The sequence below is a fragment of the Tachysurus vachellii genome, chromosome 6, assembly GCF_030014155.1.
Source record: "Tachysurus vachellii isolate PV-2020 chromosome 6, HZAU_Pvac_v1, whole genome shotgun sequence".
NCBI classification, from domain to species: domain Eukaryota; kingdom Metazoa; phylum Chordata; class Actinopteri; order Siluriformes; family Bagridae; genus Tachysurus; species Tachysurus vachellii.
This window is the reverse complement of record NC_083465.1, coordinates 30,139,855-30,152,354: the sequence shown is the minus strand read 5'-3', so window position 1 is coordinate 30,152,354 and position 12,500 is coordinate 30,139,855. Positions and strand designations below refer to the sequence as shown.

At 37.0% G+C, this 12,500-nt stretch overlaps 2 protein-coding genes across 5 annotated transcripts in view; both read left to right on the top strand.

Annotated features, from left to right (window-relative positions):
• Positions 1 to 279, top strand: part of stox2a (storkhead box 2a) — a 57,041-nt gene extending 56,762 nt beyond the window's left edge. For all 3 annotated transcript variants that reach the window (XM_060873240.1, XM_060873242.1, XM_060873241.1), the window contains one exon: positions 1 to 279. This exon is cut by the window's left edge and continues 713 nt beyond it. The gene's annotated coding sequence lies outside the window, so the exon portion shown is untranslated.
• A 9,867-nt stretch (positions 280 to 10,146) lies between these two features.
• tmem134 (transmembrane protein 134) overlaps positions 10,147 to 12,500 on the top strand; it is a 7,379-nt gene continuing 5,025 nt past the window's right edge. For both annotated transcript variants that reach the window (XR_009648658.1, XM_060873226.1), the window contains exon 1: positions 10,147 to 10,333. The gene's annotated coding sequence lies outside the window, so the exon portion shown is untranslated. The remainder of the gene's footprint in view (positions 10,334 to 12,500) is intronic.

The window sequence follows — 12,500 nt, the reverse complement described above, 5'->3', positions numbered from 1 at the left end:
GCTCTGTCGATAAAGTAATAAGAACTGGAGTCATACTTTTCATATTGCTTATTAAAAAAAAAAAGAAAGAGATAGTACTTAGATTGACTTACTATAAAAGAAAACAAACTTATTCTGAAATTAAAGGATTCATTTAGGGTTTAAAAAAATCATGAGGACTGTTGACTTTTTTTTTCCTGTTTCAGTTGAAATCCCAGACGAGGCAAAGTGTGTAACGTGTGTGACTGTACATCACTTAACAAATTTACTGTTTCATTAAAGTTTCTATCTGACATTTAATCTCACGGCCTGAAGAGTTACTGTGTTAGAGGCAGAAAAAATACAGCTGAGTTCTCAGGAGGTGCTTCGCCATCCCTCATCATTTACACCTTTATTTACATGTTTGTTTACACATTTGTTTACATGTTTGTTTATACATTTATTTATACATTTCATTCTACATTTGTTTATGTTTTTGTTTACATGTTTATCAACACTTTTCTTTATAAGTTTACACATTTGTTTACGTTTTTGTTTAGACATTTTTTTCATACATTTGTTTGTTAGTTTACACGTTTATTTATACATTTATTTAGATGTTTATTTACATTTTTGTTTACACATTTATTTATACATTTATTTAGATGTTTATTTACATTTTTATTTATACATTTATTTAGATGTTTATTTACATTCTTCTTTACATGTTTATTTATACCCTTATTGGGATGTTTAGCTGCCTACACTTATCACTGTATGATTTTGAGTATGTGTGTGTGTGTGTGTGTGTGTGTGTGTGTGTGTGTGTGTGTGTGTGTGTGTGTGTGTGAGAGCTGCGTTTGTGTGTCTGTGTGTGGGTCAGTGTGTGTATGTGTGTGAGAGCTGTGTGTGTGAGAGAGCTGCATGTGTGTTTGTGTGTGTGTGAGAGCTGCGTGTGTGTGTCTGTGTGTGTCTGTATGTGAGTGTGTTTGTGTGTCTGTCTGTGTGTGAGAGAGAGCTGCATATGTGTGTGTGAGTGTCTGTGTGTGTGTGTTTGTGTGAGTGTGTGTGTGTGTGTGTGTGTGAGTGTGTGTGTGTGTGAGTGTCTGTGTGTGTGTGTGTGTGTGTGTGTTTGTGTGTGTGAGTGTCTGTGTGTGTGTGTTTGTGTGTGTGTTTGTGTGTGTGTGTGTGTGAGTGTTTGTGTGTGTGTGTGAGTGTGTGTGTGTGTGTGTGTGAGTGTGTGTGAGTGTGTGTGTGTGTGTGTGTGAGTGTCTGTGTGTGTGTGTTTGTGTGTGTTTATGTGTGTGTGTGAGTGTGTGTGTGTGTGTTTGTGTGTGTGTGTGTGTGTGTGTGAGTGTCTGTGTGTGTTTGTGTGTGTTTGTGTGTGTGTGTGTGTGTATGTGTGTGTGTGTGTGTGTGTGTGTGTGTTGGGTTTCATTCCTGGTTCCAGGGATGCAGAGACTTCACTCTGTCGCTGCTGTGATACGATTTTTTAACATTTATTTAAACATTTTTTGTTCGTTTTTTTTTTTTGCACTAGAGGCCACTTTTTTCTAATCGGAGGCCTGAAACTTGTTCAAATGTAAAGTAATATTTTCTTAAATATGAGACTATTTGCTAAATTGATATTCATATATTCATTCATATTTGTCAATAGTATTAAGACACTTTAAAACACTCGTGGACGGACAGGGTTTGTTAGCTTTAGCATCGTAGGAGTGGGATTAGCATTAGCATTGTAGCTTAAAGTTCATTTGATAGCAGTTGACAGTAATGGACTGGTCACATGTTTTATTCCTCTCACACAACTTTGTTCATGTTGTCACGTGCGTTAGAGCGTCTCGAACCGTCCGTTCTTCACCACACTCTCTTTATTCTTAAGACATCACTGATTATTCGAATCTTAACTTCTATTTGTAATGAATCAAAAAACCTAATTATAACTGACGACTGTAATTGTGGGAGGGGCTTTACTCTCAGTCCTGTCAATCAAAACAATAACAGCCAATCGGGAAGCAGGTGGTGTCTGATGAGCAGCTTTAAGTGTGTTATAATGTAATAAATACAGGAAGGGATCTGTCCTTGTCCTTGTCGTTGTCATTGTTGTTGTTGTTGTTGTTGTTGTTGTTTACAGTGTGTTAAGTAACGCCCACTTCTGATTACACAATGGTTCATTCTTAAGCCAGTGACTTAAAAAGTCGTGTCAGTTGAACAACAACGTTTATAGACTCGGATCTGAATCTTAAAGCCTGTGATTTGATATCAGGTTAAATCTCAGATTAAAGACTTAATTCAGTGTCTGTTTTAGTCACAGGTCCAAATTACAGGAAGAAAAAAAACTGCTTTCATATGTGACACACACACAAACACACACACACACACACACACACACACACACACATTTTTACACCAATCTACATAACACTGGGACTTTGATCTTCTTTACGATGTCTCACATGTGAACTCTGTCCCTGTGTGATTGTGAACAGAATCCTGGGTTTGTGTAGCTGGAGATTTCACACTGCTCCTTATTTCCTGGTTTAACACTAAATCCTGACTCTTCAGAATCTGACCCTGTTACACACTGAACGCTCCTAAACCCTGCAGAAACCTTTTACTGATTTGCATATTTGCATATTGAAAACCCTGATTGGCAGAGATGGGGGACTCGAGTCATATGACTTGATTCGAGTCAGACTTAAGTCGCAAATTTGAGACTTGAGACTTGCTTGACAAATATTAAAAAAAGACTCGACTTGACTTTGACTTGACATTCATGACTTGAGACTTGCTTGTGACTTGAGTTAAATGACTCGAAATAACTTGTTTTTTTTGTTTGTTTGTTTTTTAAATCTGTTTTTGAACGCACGCAATAAGCGTAATATAACCACGTGACGCAGCAGGCAAGCAGAGAGAGAGCGCGAACTAACTAATAAACCTTAACAGTCGTGACGAAACATGGAAGGTGCTACACCAAAAATTATTTCGGGTACCGGGATTTTGGGGATCCAGTCCCCTTATTCGGTTTAACCACTATTTGGACATTTGTGATGGACAGGACTCCCTGCAGTTTTGGGCTGTGAACAGACACCCTCCCCTCTTTGTTCAAGGTAGCAGTAAGAGTTATGGCCATCCCTGCAAGTGCACCTGTTGAACGTGTATCGATCACAATGGAGTGACAAAGTTCTAGCAAATTAAATTTTTTGCAAGTGTAATGTAGTGTAAATGGTTGGTCACTGTTTATGTGGAAATGTCAGCTTTTTTGCAATAGTACTTATAATTGGTCTTCGGTGTTAGGCTTTGAGTGAAAAGCGTATGGATCGTTTATGGGGATGCAGACACACATATATATATAAAAACCCTAAATATAAATATAAAAATAAAAAACCTCAGAGTTGCAAGCACAGCCATATTCTTGTCTCGCATGCACACGCACACACATTCAATTTAAAGGGACAGTTCACCCAAAAATTACAATTCTTTCATCATTTTCTCACCCTCATGATGTTACAAACCTGTATAAATTTCTTTGTTCTGATGAACACGGAGGAAGATATTTTAAGGAATGTTTGTAACCAAACCATTCATGAGCCCCATTCACTTCTATAGTATTATTTTTTCCCCACTATAGAAGTGAATGGGGCTCATGAATGGTTTGGTTATAAACAGTCCTCAAAATATCTACATGTGTGTTCATCAAAACAAAGACATTTATACAGGTTTGTAACATCATGAGGGTGAGAAAATGATGACAGAATTTTCATTTTTAGGTGAACTGTCCCTTTAATATTAATAAATTACACTCACTCCAATCATCTCTCCAATAGTTAATTCACTTCAAGGTTTGTGTGATTCAATAATTTACGTTTTTTGGTTGACGTGATTGATTTTTGTTGTTATTCTGTTGTTAAAAAGGAAGGATCTAATTTAAGGATGTGTTCATGTCCCATTAAAAGCGAAAGCCTGTTCAAAAAATGCCATTCGGTTGCATAGAAACCATTGTACCTTTTTATATATATATACTTTTCCATGGTCTTCTGCCATGTTTGAGGCAAATTGAAACTTTTCATGCTTTTATTTTGGCCTTATTTCAGTTACATTTACATCTTATTCTTTGTAGTTTTGATTTTTATTCATTTTTAGATTTTTATTGTATTCACAACTCTTGCAACTTTTTTGTTGCAAATAAACATAGAGTTTTAAATACTGTAAATACCATAAATACTGTAGATTTAACTTTGTTTAATATATACATTTAGTTAAATCATCAAACATCTGTATGACTTGCCAGTGACTTGCTTGACTCAAGCTACGAACTTGACTTTAATTGCTTGACATAAAGCAGTGACTTGACTTGACTTGACTCTCACAAAAATTGATTCGGACTTGCTTGAGACTTGGAGGTTAAGACTTGAGACTTACTTGTGACTTGCACGTGTGACTTACTCCCACCTCTGCTGATTGGATAAACCCAGAGCTTTAAATAACGGCTCATCGGTGAGAAAAACACGTCACCATGGAAATCCTCCTGAGTCGTTTTAGACTAAAGTAAAATTAAAGGTAAACTTTTTACTTGCAGTTTACACACAATGCAGAGTTTCTGTGACTGTACAAGACATGTGACGACATTTTCACACGCTGTCCACTTTCTGCTAGGGTGTCTGTTGCTAAGCAACTAGTCGTCACATTCTAACACTGCATCGTTTCACAGTGTACACATTTAACACCGTGGTGTACAGTTAACTCTATAAGCTTTATAACCCTGGGAACAAGCTGGGCTTCTGTCACCTCACTTCAAAATTACATGTGTAAAATGTCCCTCTACCCCAGGGGTAAAAACAGGGTTCAGAACAACAGCAACCTGGGGTAAGATCAGTATGAAAGCTGATCTCTTTCCTGTTTGTTCTCCAGTGTAAAGGCTTTGTTGTAAGATGTGTTCTGTTCCAGGTGATGATGAGAAGCTGCAATGAAGAAGAAGCAACTAACAAGTGCAACTGTTTATGATCTGTGTATTTAATTTCAATGTGGAGGTTAAAAGTTAAAGTGACTGCTCTATTCTACTGTACTCTATTTCTACTGTACTCTATTCTACTGTACTCTATTCTACTGTACTCTATTTCTACAGTTCTCTATTTCTACTGTATTCTATTTCTACTGTACTCTATTTCTACTGTATTCTATTTCTACTGTACTCTATTTCTACTGTATTCTATTTCTACCGTACTCTATTCTACAGTACTCTATTCTACTCTGCTCTATTCTACTGTGCTCTATTCTACTGTACTCTATTCTACTGTACTCTATTCTACTGTACTCTATTCTACTGTACTCTATTCTACTGTACTCTATTTCTACTGTATTCTATTCTGCTCTATTCTACTGTACTCTATCCTACTCTGCTCTATTCTACTGTACTCTGTTCTACTGTATTCTATTTCTACTGTACTCTATTCTAGTCTGCTCTATTTTACTGTACTCTATTCTACTGTACTCTATTCTACTGCACTCTATTCTACTCTGCTCTATTTTACTGCCCTGTACGTTTCTCTACTGTACGCTACTCTACTGTACTCTATTCTACTCTGCTCTATTCTTCTGTGCTGTATTTCTACAGTACTCTATTCTACCGTACTCTATTCTACTGTACTCTATTCTACCGTACTCTATTCTACTGTACTCTATTCTACTGTACTCTATTCTACCGTACTCTTTCTACTGTAGTCTATTCTACCGTACTCTATTTCTACTGTAGTCTATTCTACTGTACTCTATCCTACTGTAGTCTATTCTACTCTGCTCTATTTTACTCTACTCTACTTTACTGTCCTGTACGCTACTCTACTGTACTCTATTCTACTGTATTCTACTTTATTCTACTCTACTCTACTGTGCTCTGCTCTAGTTTAATCTATTCTACTCCACTCTATTCTACTCTACTCTGCTCCACTGTACTCTATTCTGCTCTGCTCTATTCTACTCTACTTTAATCTTCTCTATTCCCTACTTTAGTCTAATCTGATCTACTCTACTCTACTCTATTCTACTCCACTCTATTCTACGCTACTGTACTCAGACCTTAACACTAAAGAAGGTGAACCACAGTATAAACAGGAATCCATGAGGATTTGTCATGAGGTGTTACAGTAGGTTAAAATCTCTCGCAGCATCTCCAGTACAAATGTCCTTCTTGTCTTCTCCTGAAGGTTTTTCCATTTTCTCAGCATGTTTTTTTTTATGTTAGCAAGTCAATGCCACATTATATATTCTCACCAGTATCCAATACGCAAAAAAATGGCATCAGCGCAATGCATGAAATATACAGCATGACTGTTTCAGTTTTCAGAAACTGTTGATCTCCTGGGATTAAAAAACTTCAAGAACTCACCAAATCCAGTTCTGCAGGTTGAATCGTGTCCAATTGCTTTAAGCTTACAGGAAGTCTATGGTAACTATAGTGATAATCACTGAGCGGAAAAGCGTCTCTGAATATACAAAACATCGAAGCTTTAGGTGCCTGAGCTACAGAAGGCTACAACAGGTTGTGCTCCTATCAACTAAGAGCCGGACACTGAAACTAAAAAATCTTTGTAAAGAACAAACACATAAATAAATTGTGAGTGCAGCTTTAATTCTAGCAGTTTATTCTTTAATTCTGTTTCATTACTGGTTTCATGAACAAAACAAAAACATAAAGTGAATTTTATCTACTCATTGATTTATGGCACTAAAGGAATCATTAAAGTTTGTGGTCATGTGCAATTTGATTGTGTTATTTATTTTAAAATTTAGAAATATTTATTTTTTAATATATTGTAATACATAAAATCTTCTTTTCAATTTCGTGCAAATGATTTCATATGTTGGTATTTTTATCTTGCTTTGTAAGTTTCGATCTTGTTTGGCCTTGATGTCTTTTTTCTTTAAATGATGGAAGAAAGATTAAAAGCAAAAAGATGAAAAGTTATGTACATTCGACAGGTATAGTGGAGTTTGCCACACTGGTAGGGATGTTGGAGGTTGTTATGCGTAGGAAAGAGGGACCTGACTAACAGTGTGGCCAATGATTTTTGAAAAAAGAAGTGATATCAATCAGTAATTCATGATATTTTAGACGTCTTGCTTTCTTGAAGGCAGTTGGTACACGACCAGGTCTTATGGAGTTATTTATGATGGAAATGATGAAAGAAGGTCTTTAAAGAAAGATGGAGCATTGTGGAGGGATCCAGTGTACATGTGGTGGGACTGGACAAGACAACCTGTTATGCAAAACTTTATTCTTTATTCAAAATGCCCCAAAATGTAAAATATATTCCTCGTGAATGTGTATTCTTATCTTCTATATGTATCTCTGTCAATGTCCCAATATATGTTGTCATTGTGCAAAATGATTTGATGTCAAAGCTCTAAATTCAGTTTCTTCTACTTTTACTTTACTAGCCAGTAACTAGCCTGCTAGCTAAGTTGGCTAATGTTAATCATATTAAGCTATATGGAAGTTCAGTAAACACTGAGGTGCGTTCATACATCGAGGTTAATTAGGTTTAATGAAATCTTGGGCATTAAAAAATAAATAGCGCTGATATTACATGACATTATTTGGGGCAATATCCTGAAAATGAGAAAAGTTCGTTTCTGCCCTCTGGCGGCCAAATAAGGCAATAACAAGCACAATACTATTAATATATTTCAACATAATAATAATAATAATAATAATAATAATAATAATAATAATAATAATAATAATAATAATAATAATAAAGAAATTAGAAGATTACCAAAAGATATAAGAAATAAAATCTATTAAATAAAAGATTAGCTCCATTAAATGTGTTAATTATGCAGAGAATTTCAGATGTTTGTGGTTTTAATGATTTTTTGTTCGGGTTTTTGGGATGAGAAATTTTCAGAGCTGGAGAAAATCAAATGATTTTTTTTATTAAACAAGAAAACTCCAAAAGACAGACGAACATTTCTACACTGCAGTAATCAGTAACCTCCAGACCTCAGAGATATCACAAAGATGAGATTACACTGTATGTTTGCGTCACAGTCTGTCTGTGTGTGTGTGTGTGTGTGTGTGTGTGTGTGTGTTTAGGAATTCTAAATAAACAATAACATCTTTTCTTTGAGTTTTACTTCCAGTAACCAAAACTTTTGTCTTATCATTATTATCAGAAGGTGATTATTGTCATCTCAGGTGTGATTAATGACATCTCAGGGGTCATTAATGTCATCTCAGGGGTGATTAATGTCATCTCAGGGGTCATTAATGTCATCTCAGGGGTGATTAATGTCATCTCAGGGGTCATTAATGTCATCTCAGGGGTGATTAATGTCATCTCAGGGGCGATCAATATCATCTCGGGTCATTATTGTCATCTCAGGGGCTATTAATGTCATCTCAGAGGTCATTAATGTTATTTCAGGGGTGATTAATGTCATCTCAGGGGTCATTAATGTTATCTCAGTGGTGATTAATGTCATCTCAGGTCATTAATGTCATCTCAGGGGTGATTAATGTCATCTCAGGGGTCATCATTGTCATTTCAGGGGTGATTAATGTCATCTCAGGGGTGATTATTGTCATCTCAGGTCATTAATGTCATCTCAGGGGTCATTATTGTCATTTCAGGGGTGATTATTGTCATCTCGGGTCCTTGATGTCATCTCAGGGGTCATTATTGTCATCTCGGGTCATTAATGTCATCTCAGGGGTGATTAATTTCATCTCGGGTCATTAATGTCATCTCAGGGGTCATTAATGTCATCTGAGGGGTGATTATTGTCATCTCGGGTCATTAATGTCATCTCAGGGGTCATTATTGTCATCTCAGGGGTGATTATTGTCATATCGGGTCATTAATGTCATCTCAGGGGTGATTAATGTCATCTCGGGTCATTAATGTCATCTCAGGGGTCATTAATGTCATCTCAGGGGTGATTATTGTCATCTCGGGTCATTAATGTTATCTCAGGGGTCATTAATGTCATCTCAGGGGTGATTATTGTCATCTCGGGTGATTAATGTCATCTCAGGGGTCATTAATGTCATCTCAGGGGTGATTAATGTCATCTCAGGGGTGATTAATGTCATCTCGGGTGAATATTGTCATCTCGGGTCATTAATGTCATCTCAGGGGTCATTAATGTCATCTCAGGGGTGATTAATGTCATCTCAGGGGTCATTAATGTCATCTCAGGGGTGATTATTGTCATCTCAGGGGTGATTATTGTCATCTCAGGGGTGATTAATGTCATCTCAGGGGTGATTAATGTCATCTCGGGTGAATATTGTCATCTCGGGTGATTAATGTCATCTCAGGGGTCATTAATGTCATCTCAGGGGTGATTAATGTCATCTCAGGGGTGATTAATGTCATCTCGGGTGAATATTGTCATCTCGGGTCATTAATGTCATCTCAGGGGTGATTAATGTCATCTCAGGGGTGATTAATGTCATCTCGGGTGAATATTGTCATCTCGGGTGATTAATGTCATCTCAGGGGTCATTAATGTCATCTCAGGGGTGATTAATGTCATCTCAGGGGTGATTAATGTCATCTCGGGTGAATATTGTCATCTCGGGTCATTAATGTCATCTCAGGGGTCATTAATGTCATCTCAGGGGTGATTAATGTCATCTCAGGGGTGATTAATGTCATCTCAGGGGTCATTAATGTCATCTCAGGGGTGATTATTGTCATCCCGGGTCATTAATGTCATCTCAGGGGTCATTAATGTCATCTCAGGGGTGATTAATGTCATCTCAGGGGTCATTAATGTCATCTCAGGGGTGATTATTGTCATCTCAGGGGTCATATTTCAGCTTTTTATTAACTCATTCTTTTATTTATACAAATACGTTATTATTAAATATCATTAACATTTAACAATTATATAAACATTTAGTGAACATTTATAAGCAACACAAAGTTTTTTCTCCATCATTCAGCTCTTCGCTCATAAAACATTTTGTCTGCACAACAAAGCCATTAAAACCTGATTATAAGTGTGTTACATTTAACATCACGTATAAAAATTCTGATTTTTATTTATTTATTTTCATCTAATTTAAAATAGATGTGTAAATTTTAAATGATGTATTTTGTTTAATAAAGGCAGAAACGCCTTCACTCCAGTCCGCTGGGGGGCAGTAGTGACTTTTGACTAGTTTTTAACGTGCCAGAAGAAAAACGTTAGCAGAAGACGATTGTAGCTAGTGTGATAAACTAGCGAGAAGTTCCGTGCAAAGTTTTTGTTCGTCTCAAAGCGCGAATTTTAAGCATTTTAAACGACTTTATTTTTTCTCCACGCACGGTTACCTAGGTAACATCATGCCGTAAATGTGAATCTCCACACAACAAGTACAGCGACAGTAAGTATCACAGTAACAACTCATTACCGGTGCGTTTGGCGAATGTTTTTATTCTACCTGTATTCCGGGTGATCCCGCCTCCACTCCATCATGCCTGCCGATGATTGGTGGATTGCTTGTAACGGTGAGTGTTGCAGCCAATCGTAGCGCAGAAGAGCGGAAGTGTAGGGAACAGATAACACCCGTTATTGTCCCTTTAACTTTAACAGCATTTATATATAAAGCTGTAGTTTTTAATATTTGTCTTTTATGTTTTTTTTTGTATAAAACAGTAATCATGAATAATAAGTCATAAATACATTCTGTTAAAAGACAACAAGTTTGTTTAAAAGTTATTCGTGTTTACAGTGTGGAGAAATTATATAAAATATTATATAAAATAACATGATATAAATTAACATTATGTAAAATAACATTAGATATAATTTCGTCGAATAAAGTTAATTGGTTAAAGTGGAGAAAAGGTATAACGTGATTTCCTGTTTGTGTCATAAACTTTAAAGGAAACAGGCAGCTAAAGCACTTCCTGTAAACAAGTGTGTGTGTGTGTCTGTGCGTGTGTGTCTGTGCGTGTGTGTCTGTGTGTGTGTGTCTGTGTATGTGTATGTGTGACTGTGTGTGTCTCTGTGTGTGTGTGTGTATGTGTGACTGTGTGTGTCTCTGTGTGTGTGTGTGTGTGTATGTGTGACTGTGTGTGTATGTGTGTCTGTGACTGTGTGTGTCTGTGCGAGTGTGTCTGTGTGTGTGTGTCTGTGTATGTGTATGTGTGACTGTGTGTCTCTGTGTGTGTATGTGTATGTGTGACTGTGTGTCTCTGTGTGTGTGTGTCTGTGTGTGTGTATGTGTGACTGTGTGTGTCTCTGTGTGTGTGTGTGTGTGTGTGTGTATGTGTGACTGTGTGTGTCTCTGTGTGTGTGTGTCTGTGTGTGTGTATGTGTGACTGTGTGTGTCTCTGTGTATGTGTGACTGTGTGTGTATGTGTGTCTGTGACTGTGTGTGTATGTGTGTCTGTGCGAGTGTGTCTGTGTGTCTGTGCGAGTGTGTGTGTGTGTGTGTATGTGTGTGTGTGTATGTGTGACTGTGTGTGTCTCTGTGCGAGTGTGACTGTGTGTGTGTGTCTGTCTCTGTGTGTCTGTCTCTGTGTGTCTGTCTCTGTGTGTCTGTCTCTGTGTGTCTGTCTCTGTGTGTCTGTCTCTGTGTGTCTGTCTCTGTGTGTCTGTGCGTCTGTGACTGTGTCTGTGTGCGTCTGTGACTGTGTCTGTGTGTGTCTGTGAGTGTGTCTGTTAGTAGAACATTAGAGTTAGGTTTAAGTTCAGATCCATTAGTTCTAGTTTAATATAAATAAAATCATTTAAACTGAATCTTTACAGTTATAGTTTATATGGTGAAGTCCAGACTCTATAGAGAACATTTTCTAGCCTGATGAGCAACAATAACTTTATCTGAAGTCCTCAGTAATCTCCACTGTTTTTACAATGATCCACAAACACACGTCATGGACATCAGACTTTAACATGTCTCAGTTCTTTAATAAAACAGGACCCTCATGGAGACCTGGTTGTCTCTTTTACTGAAATCAGATGGACTCGAATTTGACCTTGAAAGTTAACACTAATCCTAAAGGTTCACATACTTTTGCCACTCACAGATATATTATATTAGAACATTTTCCTGATTAAAAAAAGTCTACTTTTAGGACTTGAGAGAAATTCTGATGATGTTTTGGGTCACATTTATGCAGAAATCTAGACGTTTCTAAAGGGTTCACTAACTTTCAAGCGACACTGTGTATATATATATATATATATATATATATATGTGTGTGTGTGTGTGTGTGTGTGTGTGTGTGTGTGTGTGTGTTAGTTATACGCATAACACGGTGCTGTGGGCGGGGCTTATTTCATACCTGGATTATTTAAACACACCATTTGTTCTGCTCTAACAGACCCATACACACTCCTTTATCTGACACTAAAGAGAGAGATGAGCAGAAACATCAATCATCATCAATCATCATCGGTAACGAGATCATTAATGTCAATACAATCCGGCTGCTGTTATAGAGAATTAATCAGCACCTTCTAACCAATTAGAGTCCAGAATTCCAGATCAATCAAAATGAAGTGTGTGTAAACATTAGATTCTGGTGCAGTAAGAATGAACTGAA